General features: G+C 36.3%; 1 protein-coding gene across 1 annotated transcript in view; it reads right to left on the reverse strand.

The window, feature by feature from the left end:
* The window catches only part of LOC135708712 (TWiK family of potassium channels protein 7), a 287460-nt gene extending 266100 nt beyond the window's left edge, over positions 1–21360 (reverse strand). Inside the window, exon 1 of the mRNA XM_065230819.1 lies at positions 20869–21360. The gene's annotated coding sequence lies outside the window, so the exon portion shown is untranslated. The remainder of the gene's footprint in view (positions 1–20868) is intronic.
* Positions 21361–23918: the final 2558 nt, after the last annotated feature.

Raw genomic sequence — 23918 nt, forward strand, 5'->3', positions numbered from 1 at the left:
GTCAAGAAGCCAAAACAATCTGAAAAAATGCAGTTCATATTCATACATAAAACATACCGTTCTAAACGTAAAACGATTGCTCTAACGCGCAAAGCTTTAAAAGCTTAAGGCTGACAGAATGTTGTATCCAATACTTATCCCTTGATTTGGATTTTACCAATTCGAATTTGTGGCTCTTGGAAAGTTACTTTTTCCAGAAGCAAAAGTTTTGCCATTATACTTTCAGATTAGGGCCCTCATGTTGCTGTTCCAGATTGCGCATTGGGCTGATATAAATTCAACCACAGTTTTATACCTATATGACAAGCAAGAAAGAGAGTGACTATCAATAATATAATCAGAGAAAGAATGTGGAACTGGTCAAAAGCTCTATAAATTCAACTGTCCCACGAGGCGACAACAAGCCAATCAGAATGAAGACCATGGACAATTGCTACAGAAGTTTGTTTGAGTGTGCTTGCACATAGAACAGGGTATTGATAAATATAGCGATAAAGCTACATGATCAATAGATCAATAAAGGCGGTGTACTCGGTATGGCAGCACTTCCTGAAAAATTTACCAATTTTTGCATGAACCTGTTATGGTATCTGGTGCTTAAATGGAGCACACAGTAAAAAATAATATCTCAACGATAAAGATGCACTTTATCTATGTCGAACAAAATGCGTGATTAAATGCGCCCTATGTACAAATGCAGCGTGTAACGTAACAATGATCTATTGCCTTGAGCGACATAGCCCTCTCCTTTCAAAGGTGATGAGGTTATGATTGTCAACATTGGAACTTAAAAACGGCAGCCATCTTAAGGAAAGCACCACATTGCTGCCATGTTCCATAACTATTTGGGTCTTACTTTGATGATTATTCAAGCTCTTTTTGACTCAATTTTAGAAAAGTATGCACACTTCGCGATCGATGTAAGTGTGGAAGAAAAATTTGTTTTCAAATTACGCCACAACTTTTTAGACATTGTCCTCATTCAGTAAAAGGTAATTTTCAAATTGGTCGAGAGCAGACCAAGAGCGTTGTTAAACAGTAAATATTGCCTCTTTACAGATCCAGTATTCCATCGTTTCTTTTTGTAAGTGGATTCACTACAGAAATTACGTTACTTTAATGTAATTGAATGTAAGGAATTCGGCTGTTGACGTACTAAAAGTTCTGAGAACAATAATCCGACATACCGCAGTCTATGTGCTATCAACATAACTCAATTTTACTTACGTTTTCAACGCAACCGTGACTGAAAAGCAAATCTTCGAATTACTACCGATTACAACACGAAATTGTCCTGGTTCTATTTGCGTAGGATATGGTAAAAAAAAATGGAACATCTACTCTATGTTTTAACATATTTACTAAAAATTTGAAACGAGATAGTCAATTATCGACATACACCAAAGGAAGATTGCCCAGCTATCGTAACGTTGGAATAGTTATCCGTGTTGACGTCGATCGGTCTTTGGTTTTTCTATCTTATTGACATTGATAGTGAGACGCTTCGAAAAGGAGTGTTTGGTTAGGTCATCGAGTGCTATTATACTAATAGAGCAACTTCATCAGTCAAATCAAAGTCGGCTAGCATTTCAGATATTTCATCGATTACGTTGCGGAACAGTATTGGTGATAGCATACATCCTTGCCTCACGGGTTTATCTTCATTATGCAGGACTCTACATGTGAAAGACCGCATGCTTCAATGAACTTGTCGATTTTATCCTCGCGACCCACCAATATTGAATAAAGATTATGTAATGACAAAATGAACACACAAAAAACCAAAATGTCTTTAAAAGGCAAAAAAAAAGATGATTGCGTGAACTTCAAAAACAAAATAGAATTGAAACGGCATAAAAACTCATAAATAGTGCATACAAATTCCAAAATAAAATAACTAAAACCACAAAATTTTGCTTAAGCGTCAAACCAGTTCGCCTTAAATGCGCGAAAATGATCTGAACCCCTTAAGGAATCGTCGAAACGCATGAGTAGTCTCAAAACAACAAATAAGTTGTAAAACTAATTAGAACAGCATCTCAAAATGATGAACTGGATAAAAAATCCCAACTCTGGGTCAACTTTCAACGCCAAAATGGAGATTTTCAGCCAGATGCAGGTTCATCTCCGATAAAATAGCTCAACTAGTCTTAAATGCACACTACGAAAAAGACATGTAAATTTCAGTGCCCTGAGACCGGCACATGCAAGCGGCCCTTTTGACATAACAATCAGTTGAAAAGGACGAGAAAATCACTTCAATCAAACGCACTTTTTGTCGAGTCGCATATATTTCAGTTTCAGGACACTTAATTTTACATGCTATGTTTGTTTACGCTCCATGATTTACGTCAAAACTGAATTAAGCCTCGTGTAAAAATAATAATTTCTACGTATTTGGCCTTAAAACACAAAAATGGCCTAGGGCAGACAGCTTTGACAACGCCAAAATGGACTTAAAATCTTTGAAACGGCCTGAAACTCTTATAATAATCTTAAAAACGACATTTCTCATAATAATCTGGAAACGTCAAAATAATTATAAAACGCCAAAAACGTCCCAAACAAGTCAAAAGGCCCAAATTGTTTCGCCAAAAAATATCAAACCAATAAGTTGTTATTGTAGCACTGCCCGCTTCCGGTTACACCAGGGGTATTCCTTCAGTTTCTTGTACGTTGCGTAATGCGTCATGGACAACTTGTACTCTTCAAACAGGGCCCAGCTTGTTCACCTGCTGCTTCTCAGTCAATTTATGACGGCCGTCCATCGTCGGCGTATCAGATACATCTGTGTCCTCCCAAGTAACACAAATTCATAGAATTATGTTGAGTAAACTTCTGTACAACCAAAACAAGTAATACAAAGGTTATATAAACTGCTATGGCACATTTTTCTTGCTTGGGCTTTGTTTATTGCATGATGACTACACAGCTAAAAAAAGTAGTGTAAATTTCCGTTACTATGATGCACATAAATGGAGCGTCATATATCATACAAGTTTAGATTATAGATCGTGTAAACTTATGAGACATGTCATGCACTATTCCATATATTGTATGCAACTGTCCACTTTTGTTTGCAACATTTCTTGCAAGCTGCTAGTTTACGTGAAATGGAAATTTACATGTATGAATGATTGCATGCATGGATGTTTACATCGCCAGTAAAATTCAGAATTTTTTGGTGTGTATGGATAAGTGATTAGATATTCATTTCTGATACAGTTTTACTCCTCTCACAAGAAGCCTCATTCAATTATGATGTTCCGCATCAATCGAAGCGTTCTGGGACCTTTCCATATATACACCCTCTCATCAATCAAAATAAGTCTTACATGAATCCTTATTCAATTGTGATGTTCCAAATCAGTTGAGACATTCTGGGACCTCTCCAAATAAGCGCCTTCTCACCAATCAAAATAAGTCCTCTTAGCGTCAAAAACAAGTAATGATACTGATATTTGACCATGCAGCAGAACCCTGAACCGAATCTTTTCATGTTTCCTATCTCAAAACCGTGGCTTATAACAACAAGAACTTAGGGCCAGAGTTCGATGTAGTAGATCTTATACCAGTATCAAACCACGAAAAGGTGATCTATTACCGTTAACCTGCTCAAAGACTGTGGTATCGAGTGGGACAATAACACCCGATGTGGATATGTTCGATCACCCTCCCTCTCTTTTTCACCCTTCGTGATTGTTATCAATTACATTTGGAAACTATTACTCGCTCATTTTTGTTTATCAAAAAAAAAAATAAACATGTGCATGCCGAACCTCAAGCACAGAATAGTCACGTATAACCCCCTCAAAATCAATTGTCATTGGTACATCCTTTTTGAAAATTGATTCAGCAAGATTGTCCCATTGCTGATGGCAAATAATTTTTGATAAGTAAATACAATTAAAAATCTTCGAGTGCACATAGGGTACAGCACTACTTCGTCATGACACTTGAGTGAATAAATCAGATAATCAGAAAATTGCTTAATCCGTTTACTACCTGTGTTCCCTGAAATACCTGTACCAGTATTCGATGGAGGAATATTGAGAATATTTATTTATTCGTCAATCAAAAAATGTATACTTTCTAATAGCATTATAACTTATAATCTATGGTTTCGCAATGCTTGGAAATATGTTTTCAATTTTAGCGGAGACATATATAGGTCTATCATTCCACAGTGTAGATTATACACAGTTATCATGTGACTTATCGGTCCATATTTTGCGTAGTTAGTGCGGTGGCGATCTACCGCGAATAAATTTCGATTACGCAATTCACGAGAAGGTACATAAAAATTAATTCTTGATAATAAATAAGCTAAGTCAATGCGTTGCGAAGCGATATTGTTCACGGAAGAGACCATAGCATAATCCGGACGCTCATTTACTGCCTGAATTTTGATTAACCAGCAACGTGATTCATAAGATGGCAGAGGAAATGCTGTCCATCCCAATTTACGTAGTGCATATAACAAAAACTGCTGTTGGATTGACTCTAATCGTTTTTCATGCCTTTTCATATAAGGTGACCAGCGGCGCCGGTGGTGTAGTGGTAAACGTGATTGCCTCTCACCCCAGCAGGCCTGGGTTGAATCCCAGTCGGCGTCGCCGGGATGTTCTGATGCATAACATCTCTGATCACGGGAAGTAAAACCGTTGGTCCGCGGTTCATGAATTGATGGGTCGATAGCTAGGGTCCAGGTGTGGGAGCTGCCTCCTTGGAGTCGGTAGTATTGGTTCTCAGTACGGAAAACTAATCAAGAAAAAAAATGGTTTTGGCCTAAGAAAGCAATTTTCTCAAAAATATGTCTCATTTTCACCAACGATAAGAGGTCTTACAAGCATAATCTAGTGGAAAATACACTGTGGTGAAGATATGAGTTTCACCAGGTATATTTGTTTTCACCCTCACATGATCAAATTCTTTAGATTTCGATGCGACAATGACTTCCGAATTAAAATTTGATGAAATTGCGATAAGAACTCCACCACCTGATTCTACGAGTTAAAACTAAATCGCGGTGAAAACATTATAATCACTACCAAAAATTTCCTCACTTATAATGGAATCATCCCAACTTGTTTCAGTTCCCATTATAACCGAAAAAGAAGAGCTCAATATATTCTTGTAAATTTCACTCATTTTTGATGCGCTCTTCATGCTATTGAAATTCTAACAATAAACCAGAATTTCAGTAGAATGTGTTTCTGAGGAAGTTTTTGGAAGATCATCAGATTGGACAATATTATTTAAAACAATGGATTCATTACTAGCCACATCCGGTTCGCTATGGTCTGCCTCTGAAGAGAGCGTCAAGTTGGTCAAAAACACGAACGTTCACAGCCTGTGAATCACAGGAATAAGATGAACAGTGCAGGAGAGAAAGAATTTCTCAGCGCGCTGCCATTGGAGTGTGATTAGAGTTTGCCTGCGGGAATTGATGGTCCGGGTGTGAATTTAGAATTTCACCACGTTGAAACCTGATACCACGTTGGTATTGGACTGGAGGCCCAGAGAAAGTCACCTTTACCGCAGCAAGAAGATCCTTATCCAAAGGAAGAATGCTAGTGACTGCTTGATGGCCAATACGGTTGTTGTCGTTATAGCTGCATGTTGGCATGTTGTAATTTCTGTTGACATTGTTGCTACTGTTATTGGCTGTATTGTTAGGGGTGGTTTGGCTAGGGCAATTGTTGCACTGTTTATTTTTTTTATTGGCTTTCCTACGCTTTATCGCCTTATCCTTTACATTTTGTTGTAACGCACGGCGCCGATATATTCGGATCTTAGTCCTTAGTCTATAGTCCAGCACCAATACAATGATTATAATTGATTCAACTTGTTCAAAGCTTTGAGCTGTGCAAGTTTGATACGTTTTAGTTGAATATCCAAGAAGTTATTAAAATGTGTCATAATAAAAAATAATAAAAAAGTCTATGTGAGTAAAAACATAAAACCGGCTATCGGGACATAAATCGGATAATGTATACAGTGAACTCTCCCTTACTCGATATTCTCTCTAACTCAATACAAATCCAGGCTCACTTTATCCTATATAAGTATCCAAAATTTACCTGCCTAACTGGTCCGTTTAATATCGAGTTAGATAGAATGAACAATTTCTGGATCGTTCACCGTTATCAAATTTTAAACAATTTTAAAATATGTTTGGGGAAAGTGACTACTACGAAAAGCTCGTTAAGTTATAAGTATAATCATTTTGAACACATACATTATGTAACAGGTACAAATTGAAAATGTTTAGAATATGTAAGAATTATTCACAATTTTTAAAAATTTGGTATGGGGAATTGGGTTCTGTTGAATCTGTGTAACCGTTGGCTATAAATAATGTGAATTGTTTATTTATTTATTTATTTACAATTTCACTTACCACGCAGCAGGGAAGCTGCGGTAATTAGAATATTTACTCTAAAGAGTATCTTGCAAGGCCAACGTAACCGCACCATTTTGGAGAAAAATACGGCATTTCGATCGATATTCGTCTGCAACCCATAAAAAAGCGTAAATATGATGTTCTACTCACGCAACTTTCATTTTATATAGCGATGCTTTTAATTTCCTTTTGAAAAACCCTGTTAAACTTCCCCCCTTTTATACGTGAATTTTGCTTTAGGTAATTGCTTTTCCGATTGCGAGAAATGTTTGTTACCTCTCAAGCTCACCCAACCATATTCGTTCAACTAAACACAAAACATTTTACATAACCTAAAGGCTTCTCCTCGGTAAGTGCGATGAAACCTGAAATAAAGTGGCATAGCCCACGATGTAATTTCAACTGTGAATGACACCTGGAAGTCGATTCTGTGGTAGCTGAGAATTGATGAAAGTGTAGCGTAAAAGCAGCAAGAGCACAGTATGTCTTTTAAGTGTGTGTTAACTACTGCGGTGAATTTACTAATTAACTACTTGATACTAGAAATCAGCAAATTCGAACAACCAAAGAACTCAAGGGAAACTGTGAATTATCTGATCCACAAATAGTTTAAGGAATCACAGTTTAGTTGCAGATCTCTTCGTTTTTTTCTTTTTCGTATTGCATCTTGCAATCGCAGGTAGGCAATGAGTAAACTGCGGTTGTCACTTTCAATGGAATTGAATTGATTCAGAGTTATCTAAGATCTGTAAATTATTTTAATTGTTCACATCCGTTCAAAAGTTTGGGGTCGCCCCCAAAAAAAACATGCAAATATATGTTGCTCATATCTCTGCCATTGTATGTCCAAAAACTGAAATTTTAGTATGAAAAATGAATAAATATGTTGAACCACATACCAAATATCAAAATTTTTACAATACATGGCATAAAAATGAACAAAAATCATTTGTGCGATAGATACACCGTACTGTGGGGTTACTCCAAACTTATGATAAATGACTTGAATAACTATTTTATTCAGCTATAATATTTCCAAAATGTTTCCACAAAATTTTCACTATAGTTCCTGGATGGGTATAGAATAAGGGTTCTACGACCACTTTTATTTCAAAATTTGGCCGAGCAATTCTGGGAAATACAAACATGTGAATTTTGGAAAATGTGGCAACTCTAGTTGAAGTTTTAGTATAAAAATTTTGAAACAAATATGTAGCAAAATACCATCAAAGTAAGTTTCATTCAATACCTTTCAAATGACCTTTAAATGATTTAAATGGCAGAGATGTGATAAAAAAACATTTGCATGTTTTTCTGAGGGTGACCCAAAACCTATGATCGGGTGTGTAGATGTAATTTTATTAACTAGTCGATCAAACTTAACTCACACTTTTCTCTGTTTTTTTTTTGTAATTTGATGATTTTATCTTGTTGGAAAGTGCATTAGTTTTCTTTTTTAAGATTTGATTGATATGGTCAAATTGCGACAGGATGGTTATTTCAATATTTGAATCATCAAACAATATGAATTAAAATTAATTTAAAAAAAATTCATAACTTTTAACAATGGATGCAGCTTCCAATATCAATGAACTTGTCACACTGCTTAAAATCCTCCTTCTTTTGACAATTTTCAAAATTAGGGTGTTTCTCAAATTAATTACATTGATATTAAAAAGGCACATGCATATTTTTTTAAATAGAGACATATGATCTTCGGTAAAGCTGTATAACTTAATTTTTTTTTTTTTTAAGAAATATTATATCATCGCTCAACGTCACGCAACATAGCCGCTCAATTATTATAGGAAAACAAATTGAACGCACTTACCAAATCCCAAGTAACACAAAATTTATTTTTAAATAAAAATTAGAGAAACATGTTTAATAAATGTATCATGTAATGAAAATGTATTCTCTCTTCTCCCCAGATTTTTTCATCCTCCAAGATGATAATTTATGGGTTTGATCTATAACAGTTGCATAAATGTACATCTCACTTTCATAATACCATAACAAAATAAGAAAAGATTCGAAAATTGGCTTTACAATAGTTGATATTTTCTTCACTATTTCTATACAAATTAATTCAACTGAAAAAGTGTAGGTTTTCCCAAACGAGATGAAATGATCATACAAATGACGTATCTTGTACTTTTCAAAACATCTTTAGGACGAACCAAACGCATTTGCTCTAGAATATGGTTTTCCTACCATTGACGAGAACATCATTGATAGCAAGCCAAATATTAGTCTAGGTAGAAAGTTACAAATATATCACGCCAATGACCAGTGTTCGTGACCAGTGACCCATGATCAACCTTTGTTTTTGGAATTATAATTTTGCCACTACAATTTATTGGTTATAATGCTATAACACCATAAACTAAATTTACAAGCTCCTCCTCTCGCTTGGTTTTCTGCAATGTGTGAGACCTCGATGGACAGAAAAAAGCTGTTTATCAACAAGAGGAGTTGGGCTACTGGAGAAGTTACAAACCAAAAAAACAAACAAAATGCCACAAATGAGTTCAAGACCTAAATTAAAAACGGTAGGTACCAGCGTTTTAACGTAAGTGTAGAATGTGTCCCCAAATAGGGCGTTTCCGTATATTGTAAATAGCTTGGACGACAGGCCGAGTTTAGATGAGGCAGATGAGTTGAATTCAGCTCACCCCGATCTGGTGATCAACGTTAAACGTGACTTGAAAGTGAATACAAAAACTTGGACATAGACCAACTGTCTGGTGATTCATTTTGCAGTTCAATTGAGTTGAACGACGTATTGAATCATCTAAACCAAAAACGGCTCCGCATGCGGAAGCTAACCTCCTACAGAAAAATATCTTGATACTTCGCTGGTCTCACCCGTTTAAAGTTATTTCACTTCCGCCGCTTTTATCTTATGCCACCTCCAAATAATGTAAACGGGAGCACTCAACCTAACGTAAACATTGCCTTTTTTTTTTTTTTTTGCTGCTCCTCTTTTCCCTGGCTTAGACCGTGTGACGGTCCATCTCGCCAAAACATTGCCTTTTCAGTTAATAAATCTTTCCACATGACTTTGCCTCTGTCGTATCCCATTAAAAAGCAATTAAACTTTTTGTCGAAGATGTTTACAAGGATTAACGGCAGATGAAAGGTTAGACAGTTTCCGAGGCAAAAAAAAAGTTCAAAACTCTTTTTATCGTCATATTTTTAGCTATCTTGATATTTTTAGCTATCCTTTTCTCTATTCATCCACGAAGGAAACACACCCGTGGTTCGAAATGATGATGAGTTGCATCAGAACGAAAACTGTTACCTACATATGGCCAGTTTTATTGTATACTTTCGCATATGGTTAATTAATTCCTATGAATTTGCGTTATTTGTAATATGCATGACTGTACAAGAGTGAAACAAAGGCTTAAGACAAACTCACGTTCACATAGTAACAGAAACATAGGAAGCCAAGTATTTAATGATTTTAGATAGAATAAACTGATATCCATTAGATTGGCAAAAAATCACTTTGGGAAACACCTTCCAAATTATAGCTAGTGTTACGGAAAAACGTAAATCAAATTATATCTTTTCTGAGAGTTATTCAGTTGTAGGTGTTAATAAACATCATTGTTTAACTCAAACTCGTTCAAGAGTCCAGCTAATCTTAAGTACATTAGGATGCCTATTTTTTTTAAATGATGTTTACCACCCACTAGTTGTATTCATAACTTAAAATATGTCGGAATTATATGCATAAATTGATGACCTACAATCAATGATTTTGTGGTATTTTATAAATTAATGTATTCCAATTGTGTTTCTTTGAAATAAATATCTTAAAGAGCGGCGCCGGTGGTGTAGTTGTAAGCGTGATTACTTCTCACCCCAGTAAGCCTGGGTTCTTCAATCCCAGTCAACGCCGCCGGGATTTTCTGAGGCATAACATCTCTGATCGCGCTTTTCTGAGGGGAAATTAAGCCGTTGGTCCCCGGTTCATGAGTTGATGGGTCGATAGGTAGGGTCCATGTGTGGTAGCTGCCTCCCTGGTGTCGGTAGCATTGGTGCTCAGCACGGAAAACAAGATCGACGGAAAACAAATCAAGGAAAAAACATATATATTAAATAACTTCAAATCTTCTGCGCATCCCCTGAGCTTTCCTTAATCTAAAAATTTAGTTTGCAAATTTCCATACTTTTAAGTTCTAAATAAAACTAATGAGTGACCATCGACCGTGATTAAAATTTATTTTATTCGAAATTAGACATTGAATTTTGGATAGAGTGCTTCATTTTTAAAAACAAAGTAGAAGGGTCTGTGTCTAGGGGCACGAACGGAAGCTTGACAAAGACTATTCTATGCAGTTCTACTAAATTTCCAAATATATGTGTTTTGACAATATACAATAATGTTGATAAAACATATGAACACGATTGCAAATAGAGAAATACAGATGAAACCATCCCAAAGATTTTCACAAAAAAAATGATGAGTACACATATGCGCATAGAAAAAAAAACATATCACTCACTAATCCCAGCGCTGGGTACAGGTACATTCGCACCAAATCGTTAGGGATCAGTTGGGTTGAGTACGAAAAAATCCGGACACATTAAAAACACTGCCATTAAAGCATTTTTTGAGTAATTTTTTTCAAAATTTCACTGAATCAAGCTAGCATGTTTGGCATACACAGTTGTACACACCAAATACTCATTTGTTAATAACTTTTTACTCAGTTGTTGAAATTTGGTACTCTTAAAAGTAATTGGTAGATTAGGATCATAGCTTACTATAGATATGCAAAAAGTAGATAATTCTTAACATTTGAATCAATACCAATGAATTTTCACTCTTAAAGTCCGAGACTGATCATTACCAAACGTATCCCATGACAATTTAATGCTCACTGCGTGATTATGATCATTTCTTCGATTATATTTTATATTTTATTGCAATACCTTTCGTTGACCTCTCATAGCATCGTAATGTTTGTTTACTTTGCACGATAGGTAGCCGATTTGACAGTTCAATAGGTAGACTTGGCTTCACTCTTGGCGTCACTCATTATACACCGACTCTAGTGTGTACAACTGTGTAAGCCAAGCATGGCTAAGAGTGTATAGAATCACAGTAGGCATTGGTTGTCAGGATAAGTTCATTTGATTACTTCACCGAAGCAAGCACGTCACGATTCGATCCTGCATGCTCGAAACGAAAATCTCGGTGTATCCGCTACTGGCAGTTTTCGATCAAATTCCTGAGCAAGAATGTTATACCTCGGTTGACCAAAAGAGTGACCCGGAAGAATGTAAAATAAAAAAAATCGTTCCCCTAAAAGTTCCTTATCTGGCAATCTGCAGTTGTGGACTGAAAAGCGAAGCGTCCCGTTCCTTTTGGGACCATGAACCAGCAAATTTACCAGGAGGAGTGCCTCCTGAAGAGACTATTGCCTTTTCTGGAGCAGCATGAGGTGGATTTCCTATTCTGGCTGGAATTGGCAAGCTGCCACTACTCAGATTCCACCAAACAGTGGTACAGCAAAAATGGCGTCACAGTGGTTCCCAATTAGATGAATCCGGCCAATACTCCGGAACTAAGGCCAATTGAGCAATACTGGTAAAGGGGAAACTATTAACCCTTACCGCACAGAAAAACCTGACCCACCACTCCTAGACCCTATGCGCCCTCCTGTCGTAAGGCTTACGGAACAATCTGCAGCCGGCGACAGACGCTTTTTGAAGGCACGCCTGCGGTACCCTAAAATCATGGATACTGTGCGAACCTATCTGTCTTTCCTGCATAACCAACCACCTTCAGTATGTGTCCGCGGAATAACGAAAACAAGTTCAACTTTAATGCTAGCAGCCGAAGGATTACCAACGGACACACAACTTTTGCGCGAAATTTTCCTGGACGTCCACGAAGAACTTGGAATACCACGCATTGACGCCCTGGCAGACCTGGAATCACACCGTGCGTTCTTATCTTGTGAACGCACACAACGACTGCAGCACACACGGGAAGCCGCATATAAATTCTGCAGCACCCAAAATGTTCATCGACGTTGACGCACACTTCGGAAGGAACCTTTTCATCACACGACAACACTCTTCGTTCGGACACTTTCAGAAGAAAATAGAAATGTAAGTGCAAATAATAATAATAATGAAAATATTTTATCAACCGACGTACTTCCAACAATTTCTTCACATGAACAGGATGCGACTGAAATTTTGATTTACTGTCAACATTTCAATCGCATGAAAAGCCCAGCTAAAATGAAGGAAATCTATCAACATTTATTATGCTCATCCTTTTCGGTCATTCTGGCAACTGAAACAAGCTGGGACGAAAGCGTGAAAAGTGAAGAAATCTTTGGAAATGCCTTTAATGTATTCAGAGACGACAGAAATTTTCATGCAACTCAGAAGAAGTCAGGCGGTGGAGTCCTTATAGCTCTTTCGGCCAATTTTAACTCAGAACTCATCTTTACACCAAAACTTACAGAATTTGAGCATATTTGGGTGAAATCACACATAGCCGGTGAAACGCACGTGTTCGCCTCAGTGTATTTTCCACCAGACCATGCTCATAAAAGCACTTATGAAGCCTTCTTCCAAAGTGCTAAACAAATTCTATCTGAGCTTCCTCCTGAGGTTAAACTTCACATCTATGGAGACTTTAATCAACGCCATGCTGACTTCATTCTGGACTCTGAAACTGAATGTTTCTTACTCCCAGTCGTTGGGGATAATGAAATATTGCAGTTCATTTTTGACAAAACTGCTAATTTAGGACTGAACCAAATTAACCACATAAAAAACCAACAAAATTGCTGTTTGGACTTTTTACTAACGAATATTTATGAAGATTTCTGTGTGACCGAATCATTTAATCCACTGTGGAAAAATGAAGCGTTTAAATAAAATTTTAACAGAAATAATTTTGGAAGAAATTCATTTGAAGAAAAAAAGACGCAACAGAAACACACAAAATCCAGTCTGGTATAACAGACAAATAAAAAACTTGAAAAATCGGAAGCAAAAAGCACATAAAATTTATAAAAAACACAATAGTAGTAAAAATTTATTAATTTATTTGGATATATGCAATCAATTGAATTTAGCTATCAGTACTACATTTGAAGAATATAATGCAAAAACAGAACATAAAATAAAGTCCTGTCCAAAGAACTTCTTTAATTATGTAAAAACCAAATTAAAATCTGACAATTTTCCTTCAATAATGCATCTTGACGAAAATGTCGATGATAGCTCGGAAAAAAACTGCAATCTATTTGCAAAAATTTTTCAAGATTATTTTGCATTTTTTCCAGAATTTTCAAGGGACATTGGCCTCAATCAACTTAAAGTGCACGATATTTTGCAGGCTTTAAAAAATTTTGACGCCTCAAAAGGTCCTGGACCTGACGGAATTCTTCCAGTATTTATTAAATGTCTAGCAATGGAACTCACTGCTCCATTGTTCTGGATTTTTAATATGTCCCTGGAATCTGAAACCTTCCCAAAAACTTGGAAAAGTTCATTCCTAGTGCCTATCTTTAAATCTGGCCGAAAATCTGACGTACGTAATTATCGTGTTATAGCCATTATCTCTTGCATTCCTAAACTTTTCGAGGCAATCGTCAACGAAAAACCGACCTCGACAAATTTACTTGAATTTATAGACTATTCATTGAATGTAATGGATAATGGAAACCACGTAGAAGCTCTCTATACAGATTTTAGCAAGGCATTTGACCGCATAGACATACCAATGCTACTTTTTAAATTGCAAAAAACTGGAATTGAGTCAGGGCTCCTAAAATGGCTTGAATCATATTTAACTAACCGCCAACAAATAATTAAATTCAACGGAAAGAAATCGAGTCCAATTCAAGTCACTTCAGGCGTCCCCCAAGGCTCTCATTTGGGACCTCTTCTTTTTATTCTATACGTAAACGACATTTCTTTCATTCCCAAAAAACTTAAATTGCTTATTTATGCCGACGACATGAAGCTCTTTTAGGAAATAAGAAATGAAGAAGACATCAATATATTCCGGAATGAAATACACATATTCTACATATCGTGAAAAAAAAGTCTACTAGAATTGAATGTAAAAAAATGCAACTTAATATCAATTAGCAGGAAAAGAACAACTTCAAATATCTCAATTGCACTAGGACATCAAAATGTAGAAAAATGTGAAAGAGTTAGGGATTTAGGAATTATCTTAGACTCTAAACTAATTTTCAAAGACCATTACAACACAATTATTCACAGAGCAAATAACATGCTAGGCATTATCAAGTGCTTTTGCTATAACTTTCAGGACACATACACAATTAAAACACTATATATTGTCTATGTGAGGTCAATACTGGAATATTGCAGCATTGCATGGTCCCCTTTTTCAATCACGCACGAAGAAAGATTAGAATCCGTACAAAAACAATTTCTATTATACGCTCTTCGTAAATTAGGTTGGACATCATTTCCTCTTCAATCATATGAAGCACGCTGCATGCTTATAAACATACAAACATTAAAAGAGCGTCGTGAATATGCAATGGTTTCATTTGTAAACGATATCGTTTCGCAGCGCATTGACTCCACAGAACTTTTATCAAAATTAAATTTCCATGCACCTACTCGGCAACTCCGAAATCGAAATTTATTTGCCATAAAACATCATCGCACAAATAATGCAAAATATGGGCCATTAAACCGCCTGATGGCCTCTTACAATCAATACTGCGAAACCATTGACTTTACAATGTCTCGGCATAAACTAAAACAATATTTTTACTCCATAAGGCATTATAACTCATAAAAAATAGGAAAGCTGACACTGCTTAATTTTTATTAAAGACAAAATTATACTTTTAACCTTTTGTCCAAAGTTGACGAAATAAATAAATAAATTTAAGAAAACAAAACTGTATTCGAATATGTACTAGTCTACGTTGGTTGACGAAAATAAATAAACTCCCGAAAAAAATGTGAAGCACATACTGCAGAAAAAGGGTGAAACTGCAATTGACCTGTAGGATTTCAAGCGGAAATGGAATTTGGCAGCCAAACAAGTGGGAACAGGGTTCGAAAAGTTCGAGCAATGACCTATGGTAAGAAGGAAGACTGAAAAAATGGCCTTACAATAAGCATAATACCTACTAATGTATAGCTGTTACATTGAACTATGAAAAATAAAACGCATTTTTAAACCCCAACAAGATTTTCGTGTCCGGATTTTTTCGTGTTTAAACTTTATATATATATATATATATATATATATTAAATTGATTCACAAGAATTGAATTTTGACACATTATGCTCAATAAATATAAACTTCATTATTCTCACGTTCAGTTCACCATGGTAGAGCGTAAGCATATACCTAACTTCAAAATCGGAGTTTTGTGTCTATTTCCTCTGGAAAAACAACATTTTCAAGTCGGCTTCCGGCATGCAATAGGGTTATTACGGTTTCGTTGGTTCCTATACCTATTTCCAGAAAATAGTTTATTTTTACCAAATTTTTAAATTATGGTCTACAGATGCCCAGATATGTAATACATAATCATGAAAAGAAAAATCAGCTCTCATGGGAAATCCCTTTGACTGGAAACGGTATGACAACTGACAAAGACGTAATTTCCCCTACGTGAAAAATATTTGCTTATTGTTTGGAAGGAAGGTACCAAAATCGAGCATCAAGTGCCATATAGACTCGACTAGCAATCATATCAGCATCTAATTCTAGCTCTACAATATCAGCTATGACACTTTTAGGGCGGAAATAGAATAATCTGCACTCGCCTTCCAATGTATTCCCAGTGGCAAATCGTAACATTCAATCCGTTCTCTTTGCACCATAATTTCCATTAAAAGCTAATCTCATCAGAGCAGAAGGTACTCAAGCGTAGTATGCACACATATGACTTCGTTCAAAAAGCCATTCTGAACAGTACGATGGCTAAACAAGTTGCATTCGTTGCTCTGGATGATGCTGAACCAGATATGCTTGACCGGCAAACTATTAATTCAAGTCAAACATATTAATTTCAATTAGACATCGAAATTTGATATTTATTGAATCTTTCCACTTCTTTGCACATAACGACATGTGATCGGTGCTCCAGGATGAAGGCGATGAACCGTTAAAGTAACTTATTGGATGATGATTTGATTAAGCAAGTGACAATGGAGGCGTACGATATGTATGTACTCGTGCACTGTACACGTTTCTGTTTCAATTTGTTTTATGCAGAGATGGAAATCCCTGAAGAAACACAGCTCAATCCATCCACCGCCATTAGAATCAGTAAACTAGTTTTGGTACTAACTAGTGCTTTAGATTTTAGTGCTCTAAGATAGGGCCCATTAAAGGACAACTCGCTCAATCTCTGTACCGTACCTAGACAACCAGACGCATAAGCGACGCCCACCGATTACTGACCGTGATGTGGTTGAAGTGGAAAATTCTCGCGAGCGTTTCGCGGAAAATAGTTTGCTTTTTATTTCTCAAACAATGTTGCACACAAGTTCAATAAAATGTATAGAAACGTGAAAGTGATCTTATGCCAGCGCTGTGGTGAGGGTTTCGCGAAACTAATAATATTTTATTTAAACGTTAAATGCGTGTACGACGATCGAGAAGAAAGGTAATTACGTCGGTTTGTCTGTGATTCCTCTCAACGGCCGTAAATCTACCAAAACCTGGAAAAATACTCAAATTGATGAGATTGCCAAACAAAACTTTTGAATAGCTATAAGCTGTCAAACGATGCAATGTAAAAATAAAAGTGTGCAAAACAAAATAAAGTCTATTTTTATTTTAAGACTTCTGATGAGGTTTTTATTTTATTTACTTCACTGTGGCACGGTCTAATGATATTTCGGGTTGAATCATTTCTCGACTTCTCTGGGCATAGAATATGATTGTACATGCCACACAATAATACTAATGCAAAAATGGTATAGGCTTAGAAAGCTAACAAATGTGGAAGTGCCCAAAGAACATTGATTTGAGAGCCGGGGACGTAATTAAGCAAAAGAAGAGTAGGGTTAATAACTGACACACGTACCCAATTTGGTTATCTTTTGTAGGCGACTTGCTTAGCAATGTTTTGCTTACTCAGCAGAAGATCACAGATTGTATCCCAGGTCCATTTACATTACTAAGTTGATAGTGTCCCATCCTCAAAACATTTGCTTACCATGTTTTAAAAGATCACATTACTTTCCAGGACCAGATCTAATTTACACTTCCCACTAACAACCTTGGAGATACAGAGGTATAATCAATTTCTTGAAAGAAAGGCAATCGAACCAACAATCCCGGATGACCGTGAGGATTTGGCCGCCGCCGTTATTGATCTTGAAAGTACTAGTTCACCGGAATTTTCTAATTGAATATGGATTGCTTATCCCAAGTGATTTATCGTGGAAGTGCAGAGAATCTCTCAGTTCCCAACAAAGTAGGTGCGTTCCTGTAGCTTTTGAAATAACCCTGAAGTTTTCGTAATTTCCTTAAAATTCATGGGATTTTCATGAAGTTCTGAGAATTTCATGAAGTTATTTATCTGATGTTAACTGACAAAACCCCAAGGGTGCAAAGTGCATGGTGATGCTGTGATACAGCACGCCTTTCCCGTTGCTAAGAAGCGTGCTTGTTCATAGCATCACCACGCACTTTGCAACCTTGGGGTTCTGTCATTAATGGATCTACCTAACATAAAGTTTTCTGAAGTTTACGGCAACTTATGACAGTTCTCGTAATTTTCCTGACAATTATGGGACTCCCAACTTGTTTGAAGTTTTTTGGGTTTTGTTCTTGGAACAGCTGTAAAGTTCCTGCAATTTTTTATAGTTACGGTTCTGAAATTTCCAGAAGTTTCCGGAACTTTCCTAAAATTTCCACAATTTGTCGGATGTTGATGGGACTGCTCGCGAAGCTTTCCGAACATTACTTAAAACTCCTAAGAACCTGAAGTTTTCTGGCGTTTCTCAAAGTTCTTGTTATGTTCTTGAAATAGGTTTGAAGTTAATGGAACTGTAATGAAGTTCTCTGATCTTCATCTAAGTTCACCAACTTTTTCTTGAAGGTCATGCAACTGCCCTGAAGTTCTCAGAAATTACCTTTAAAGATCTTTAAACTTCCCCAAAGATCTAGACATTCCTGTAGACCTCAGAACTTCTCTGTAGTTTTTGAAAGTATTTTTTGAATTGGCGTATTATTTTCTAGCATTTGTTTTATCACTAGGAATATGCATAGAAATATTTTTTCATTTCTAGAGTGTCTATTTTTTTCTCATATAAGCGCACAGTCATGGCTGGTCGTCTAAAAATTGAGTAATGCATTTTGGTGCACAGCTTTTATATGTGAAGCATATGCGCCCAGTTAGATTTAATATATAAAACAAAATAATGAGTCTGTCATGGAGGAAAAGAAATTAGGATTTTATTGAAATTTTCATAAAATTAAATTTGCATTTTTATAATAATTTTATGTTTTTATGAAAGCTAATAATCTTGAAAAAACAACAGGAATCTGAAAGCGGGACAATTTCTCAACCAATGGTTTGTATAGTTCTAGAGGTACCTATATTATTTTAATTTATTGCTGGAATGGGACCTAGTCCCCTGCACAAAAGATACGTTAATGTTTGTCTGGTGCCAAAATTTTAACGATCTTCTATACAGGGCTGGCAACAAATATTTATTCCTGCTTTATGAATAAATTACCATTAGATTTTGGTTGACCTTACATAGTAGATTTTCAGAGTTATTTTTCATGTAAGTTTTCCACGGTGAAAAGTAACAATGTATTGGAATTCCATAAGCCACACGGACAGAAAATTGTTTGCATTGAACCAAAAAAAAACTTTATTTGTATTTACACAAACAATTCCGGTGGAAATTATATTGCATTTTATTGTTTCGATAATATTTATTCAAATAAATTCAAAATAAGATTCTTTTTGTTTTCATAAGCCACTCTTCAACTGCAACTATTGTAAAAATAACAATATTCTTTTATCAAGCCAACAATAGTTAATTTTAATTTAACATTTATTTGTTGTGTCAATTCCCCGGGCCATGAATGCAAAAATAACTACCAACCATTCCCTCGTGAAAACCCGGACAAAAATGTAAACAATAACAAAAAATTTCTCGTTTGATTCAGCTCTAGAGGTAAGTAAGTATGCTGCTGTTGAAAAATATAAACAGTTTTTCTTTTTTTCCTTGATTTTTTCCGTCGATCTTATTTTCAGTACTGACTACCAATGCTCCCAACGCCAGGAAGGCCGCTCCCACACCTGGACCCTACCTATCGACCCATCAACTCATGAACCGGAGATATTTTATGCCTAAGAAAGTTTTTTTTTAATTTAATTGTAATTCTGTTGGTAACAAATAGAAAACAAAACATAAAAATAATCACAAATTATTAAAAATTGAATTAATAAACATATTTTTATTTCTACTGCGTATATTTTAAGGCTTAATAAAATAAATATGATTGAATCAACAAGGAATCTCTTTTAAAAACAAATATATTTTTTGTTGACCCAGCTGCCAAATTTGACAGCTTACGTCAAAACCATAAAATTTCTTGTAAATTCGAAAAGATTTTCTTTTTGATTTAACAATCCATGGGTTTTTAAAAACAAAGATACTGGATTGTTGAAATAATAATGCTTGCAGCCAAAACAAAATGAAATTCTTATTAAATTTACGTCAAATATTATTACGTTTAAAATATTTTTTTCTGCGTGCATAATTGGAACACACCATAATAGGAACGTACACCTACCCTACTGTGGTTAAAAAAATGTTCACTTATCATATATGCTCTTCATAACACAAACGGGGCCTTGTGTGGTCAAGCTACATGCGGATTTTTTGATTTACTACTAAATCTACGGATTTTCCAGATCCACCCATAATTACGTTTTTATATATCTTTATTAAGGAGACTTTCAGCCCTTAGCTGGTTCGTCTCCGACACCGTAATTATTAGATGAACTGCTAAACTATCATTTAGAAAGTTGTTCATATCAATTGGGCTTTATAAAGTACGTACGCTTTTACTGATTGAGCCAGGGTGTACCGTATATAGGGAAAGAACACCAGTTAGGGCACTACTTAACATTTTCTCCAGTTTTGGCATATGTCTATGTTATTTAAATGGGTAAGGCCAAAAATTGGTACATTTATGTACATACATGGGATTGTGCCATTCCTGGTGCATATGCCATAACTTGCTATTATTTACAAAAGATATACAGTTAGTTCTAAGCAAGTAAAAGTTTTGATGTTCACATTAATTACGACAACAATCAAGAAGAATTTTCTATAACACCTGTTTTGGTCCGCCTCAAGATAGATAACTCCGTCGGCAAATGGTAATGCGGAACATAACATGTGTCCACATTTAAATACGATTGAAATACATAATGACTTACTTATTTAGGTGCACCGGTATCAAACTGTATTATCCAAAAATCCACAATAAAGAGAACTTCAACATCCGAATTTGATTTTCTACACTAGACTCACTTTTTAGAGCACTGCACTTGATATTTGGCCAAAATTATTCACCTTTTCAGCAACACTTGAAAATTAACATCAAATATGTAACTTCGGTAATCATCACAAATTTTATAAAACGCTTTCCTTATTTTACAAAATCATCTCCATGCACGTACGTGAGCGTATAACGATCTCCCTTATATATTTTTCTATATTATCTTATCAAATCTTTTTCACCACAAGCGCGTGGAATATCACACCCTTTTCTGATATCGATAAACTGCTAGATATCCTGTTGTTGTAAATAACATAAATTTGCTCTTCCACCCGCACTTCTCACATCGCGATAAACCATATAATCCAGGATAGCGGTGTCAATAAATTAAATTGCTTTCGTCGACCAAGAATCTGCCACATGTGCAACCGTTGAGCATAAACACGAGACTGACAGAAGCAACTTCCGAGAATGCTGCAGGATTCGTGTTTTCCCATATCCTTTTTAGTATACTGAAGTTCGTGAAAAACTGCTTGAATCGATCCCTGTTTTAGAGTTACGAATGCACACTCAAACTTTTTCAACACCCTATGCGGGTCAAAATAGTATCAATTGCGACTGCGCCTACCTACCACCCAAAAGAGAAGGGTACAGATGCTCGAGAGTGACCTCGCGCTATGCTCAATGTTGTACGAACGTTTTTTTTTTTGCCTCCATTTCCATATCTCCCTCTCTTCGGAAACTCTGACGACGGCCTATATCTCTCCGATGACCAGAAGAAGCATTACCAACGAAAACCAGAGAAAGTTTCGCGAGCTTAGACATGGCATTTAAAATGTTTGCCATCATTATCAAGAATATACGAAAATGTATGCGTTCGGGTGCATGAATGTGCGTAAATGTGCTTATTTTATTTATTATTTATAGTATCCTTTGGTGGCACTCCTCAATCCTGCCGGAAGCTACTCCAACAGCATAGCGATTGACACATTATGCTGATATACACACAAATGTTCTCATATTCCTTGCTCGTGCTCTCGAGCGTGGCACTCGTACTCAAGCTAGATGCAGCCTGCACTTGGTCTGAATCAGGATATCTGCAGATATATTAGCATTAGCATGTACACATTTCCCGATCCTATAGCAAAAAAACCTCACACTTCCCATAACAAGCATACTCTCTCGCGCTTTCTCGACTCAGACAGCGCAGCGATACAACAACTAGCTGCCATGTGTGTGGCGGTTCCTTCATCAGGGTGTATCAGAAAAGATTAGTTTCATCAAAACATATGTGCTGAAATGCAAATTCGTAATTAATGAATATCGCTTGCTATCTGTCGTTGCACCGTATTCGGGAAAGGATGCAAACACGATTGGTATATCTGGCACTGCACGAGCTCCAACCAGTGGCACCGAGCGTCGAGAATGTGTTGTGTTATTAAATCATGAATATATCCAATGATTAAATCCTTTAATTTGTGCCCCGCATTTATGTACCCACGAATGATTGAAATTTCGGAACCCAGTGAAATGGAGATTGTTGATTATCTTGGACCATCGTCCTGTCATTTTAATAGAACTTCAACTCTTTTAGAAGAAATAATACATAAGTTTCTTCTTTATCTTGTTCTTATCCACTATTCAGCAAGCACAACGATACATTATACCTAGAGAAATTATGACAATTTATGGGAATCCCACTCTTTAAATTTTTTTTTACAAATTTCAAGATAGGGGAGAATTGTGCAAAACGCACCAGCGGGGTCCTACGCATCAGTTGACATTCATTTGCGTTTTTCATGGCTTTTAATAACTATTTTGGAGTTCTATCAAGTAGTACTTCTAGTTTAGTATCTGAGCTGGAAATGCTGCATGAAAAATCCTAGAATTCGTTATAAAAAAATGTAGTCATAATTAATCCAAGAAACTTCACTGAAGACATCAATTCAATTGGATGCAATCCCAGAGAGTATTATTTTTTTCCTGCTAGATTTAATTCTTGGTCCATTGTGTATTGGAGCCACACAGACTGAACTATCGGGACTTAATTCTATTCTTAAACACTTGTTTACTAATATTAAAATCCAGGTTCATGAGTTGATGGGTGGATAGGTAGGGTCTAGGTGTGAGAGCTGCCTCTCTGACGTCGGTAGCATTGGTTCTCAGCACGGAAAACAATACTGAAAATAAAATTTCGTTTATACAACTAAATCGCTCGTTTGTTCTACGAATTTATTCGTTGCTTTCTGCAACGAAATTGATTTGTACATTGTATGAAGATAGTTTCGTTAGAACTGTCACACTCGCTATCGCTACACCCAACTAGCGGGCCACAAGTGTTGGTTGTGGAGACCGAAAATTGTGGAGTGTGTTAGAGGAAAGCTCTAAATAGAAACTGTCTTAATTTAATTACATTTTCCGGAACATGGTTCATAAATCGAGATATCAAGATTATTGAGATATATGCATCATGCCGGACTGAAGTCCAAGAATATTATTCATAGAGACTTACGTGCAGTGTTGCAAAATATCAATATCAACTGCTTACGTGCAATGCTCTTAATTCTTAATTTAGATCAGTTTGCAAAATTAAACTTCGTTTTTTTTTTGTTTACGGTCGATCCTGTTCTCCGTGCTGAGCACCAATGCTACCGACGCCAAGCGGCAGCTCCCACACCTGGACCCTACCTACCTATCAACCCATCAACTCATGAACCGGGGACCAACGGCTTTACTTCCATACTCCCGTGATCAGAGATGTTATGCCTCAGAACATCGCGGTAGCGCCGACTGGGATTGAACCCAGGCCAGCTGGGGTGAGAGGTAATCACGCTTACCACTACACCACCGGCGCCGCTAATTAAACGTCGTATTCTTCATAACTTAAATTTCAATGCAATGTAAAATTCAACCATCATGTAATCTTGTGTCCAGGCATACCAAAAGTACCACCTCATGACAGTATTCCAACGGCTGTCGCTTTCTTTT

The sequence above is a fragment of the Ochlerotatus camptorhynchus genome, unplaced genomic scaffold (assembly GCF_037179485.1).
Source record: "Ochlerotatus camptorhynchus isolate MF236.1 unplaced genomic scaffold, CSIRO-AGI_Acam_v1.1 ptg000032l, whole genome shotgun sequence".
Classification (NCBI taxonomy): domain Eukaryota; kingdom Metazoa; phylum Arthropoda; class Insecta; order Diptera; family Culicidae; genus Ochlerotatus; species Ochlerotatus camptorhynchus.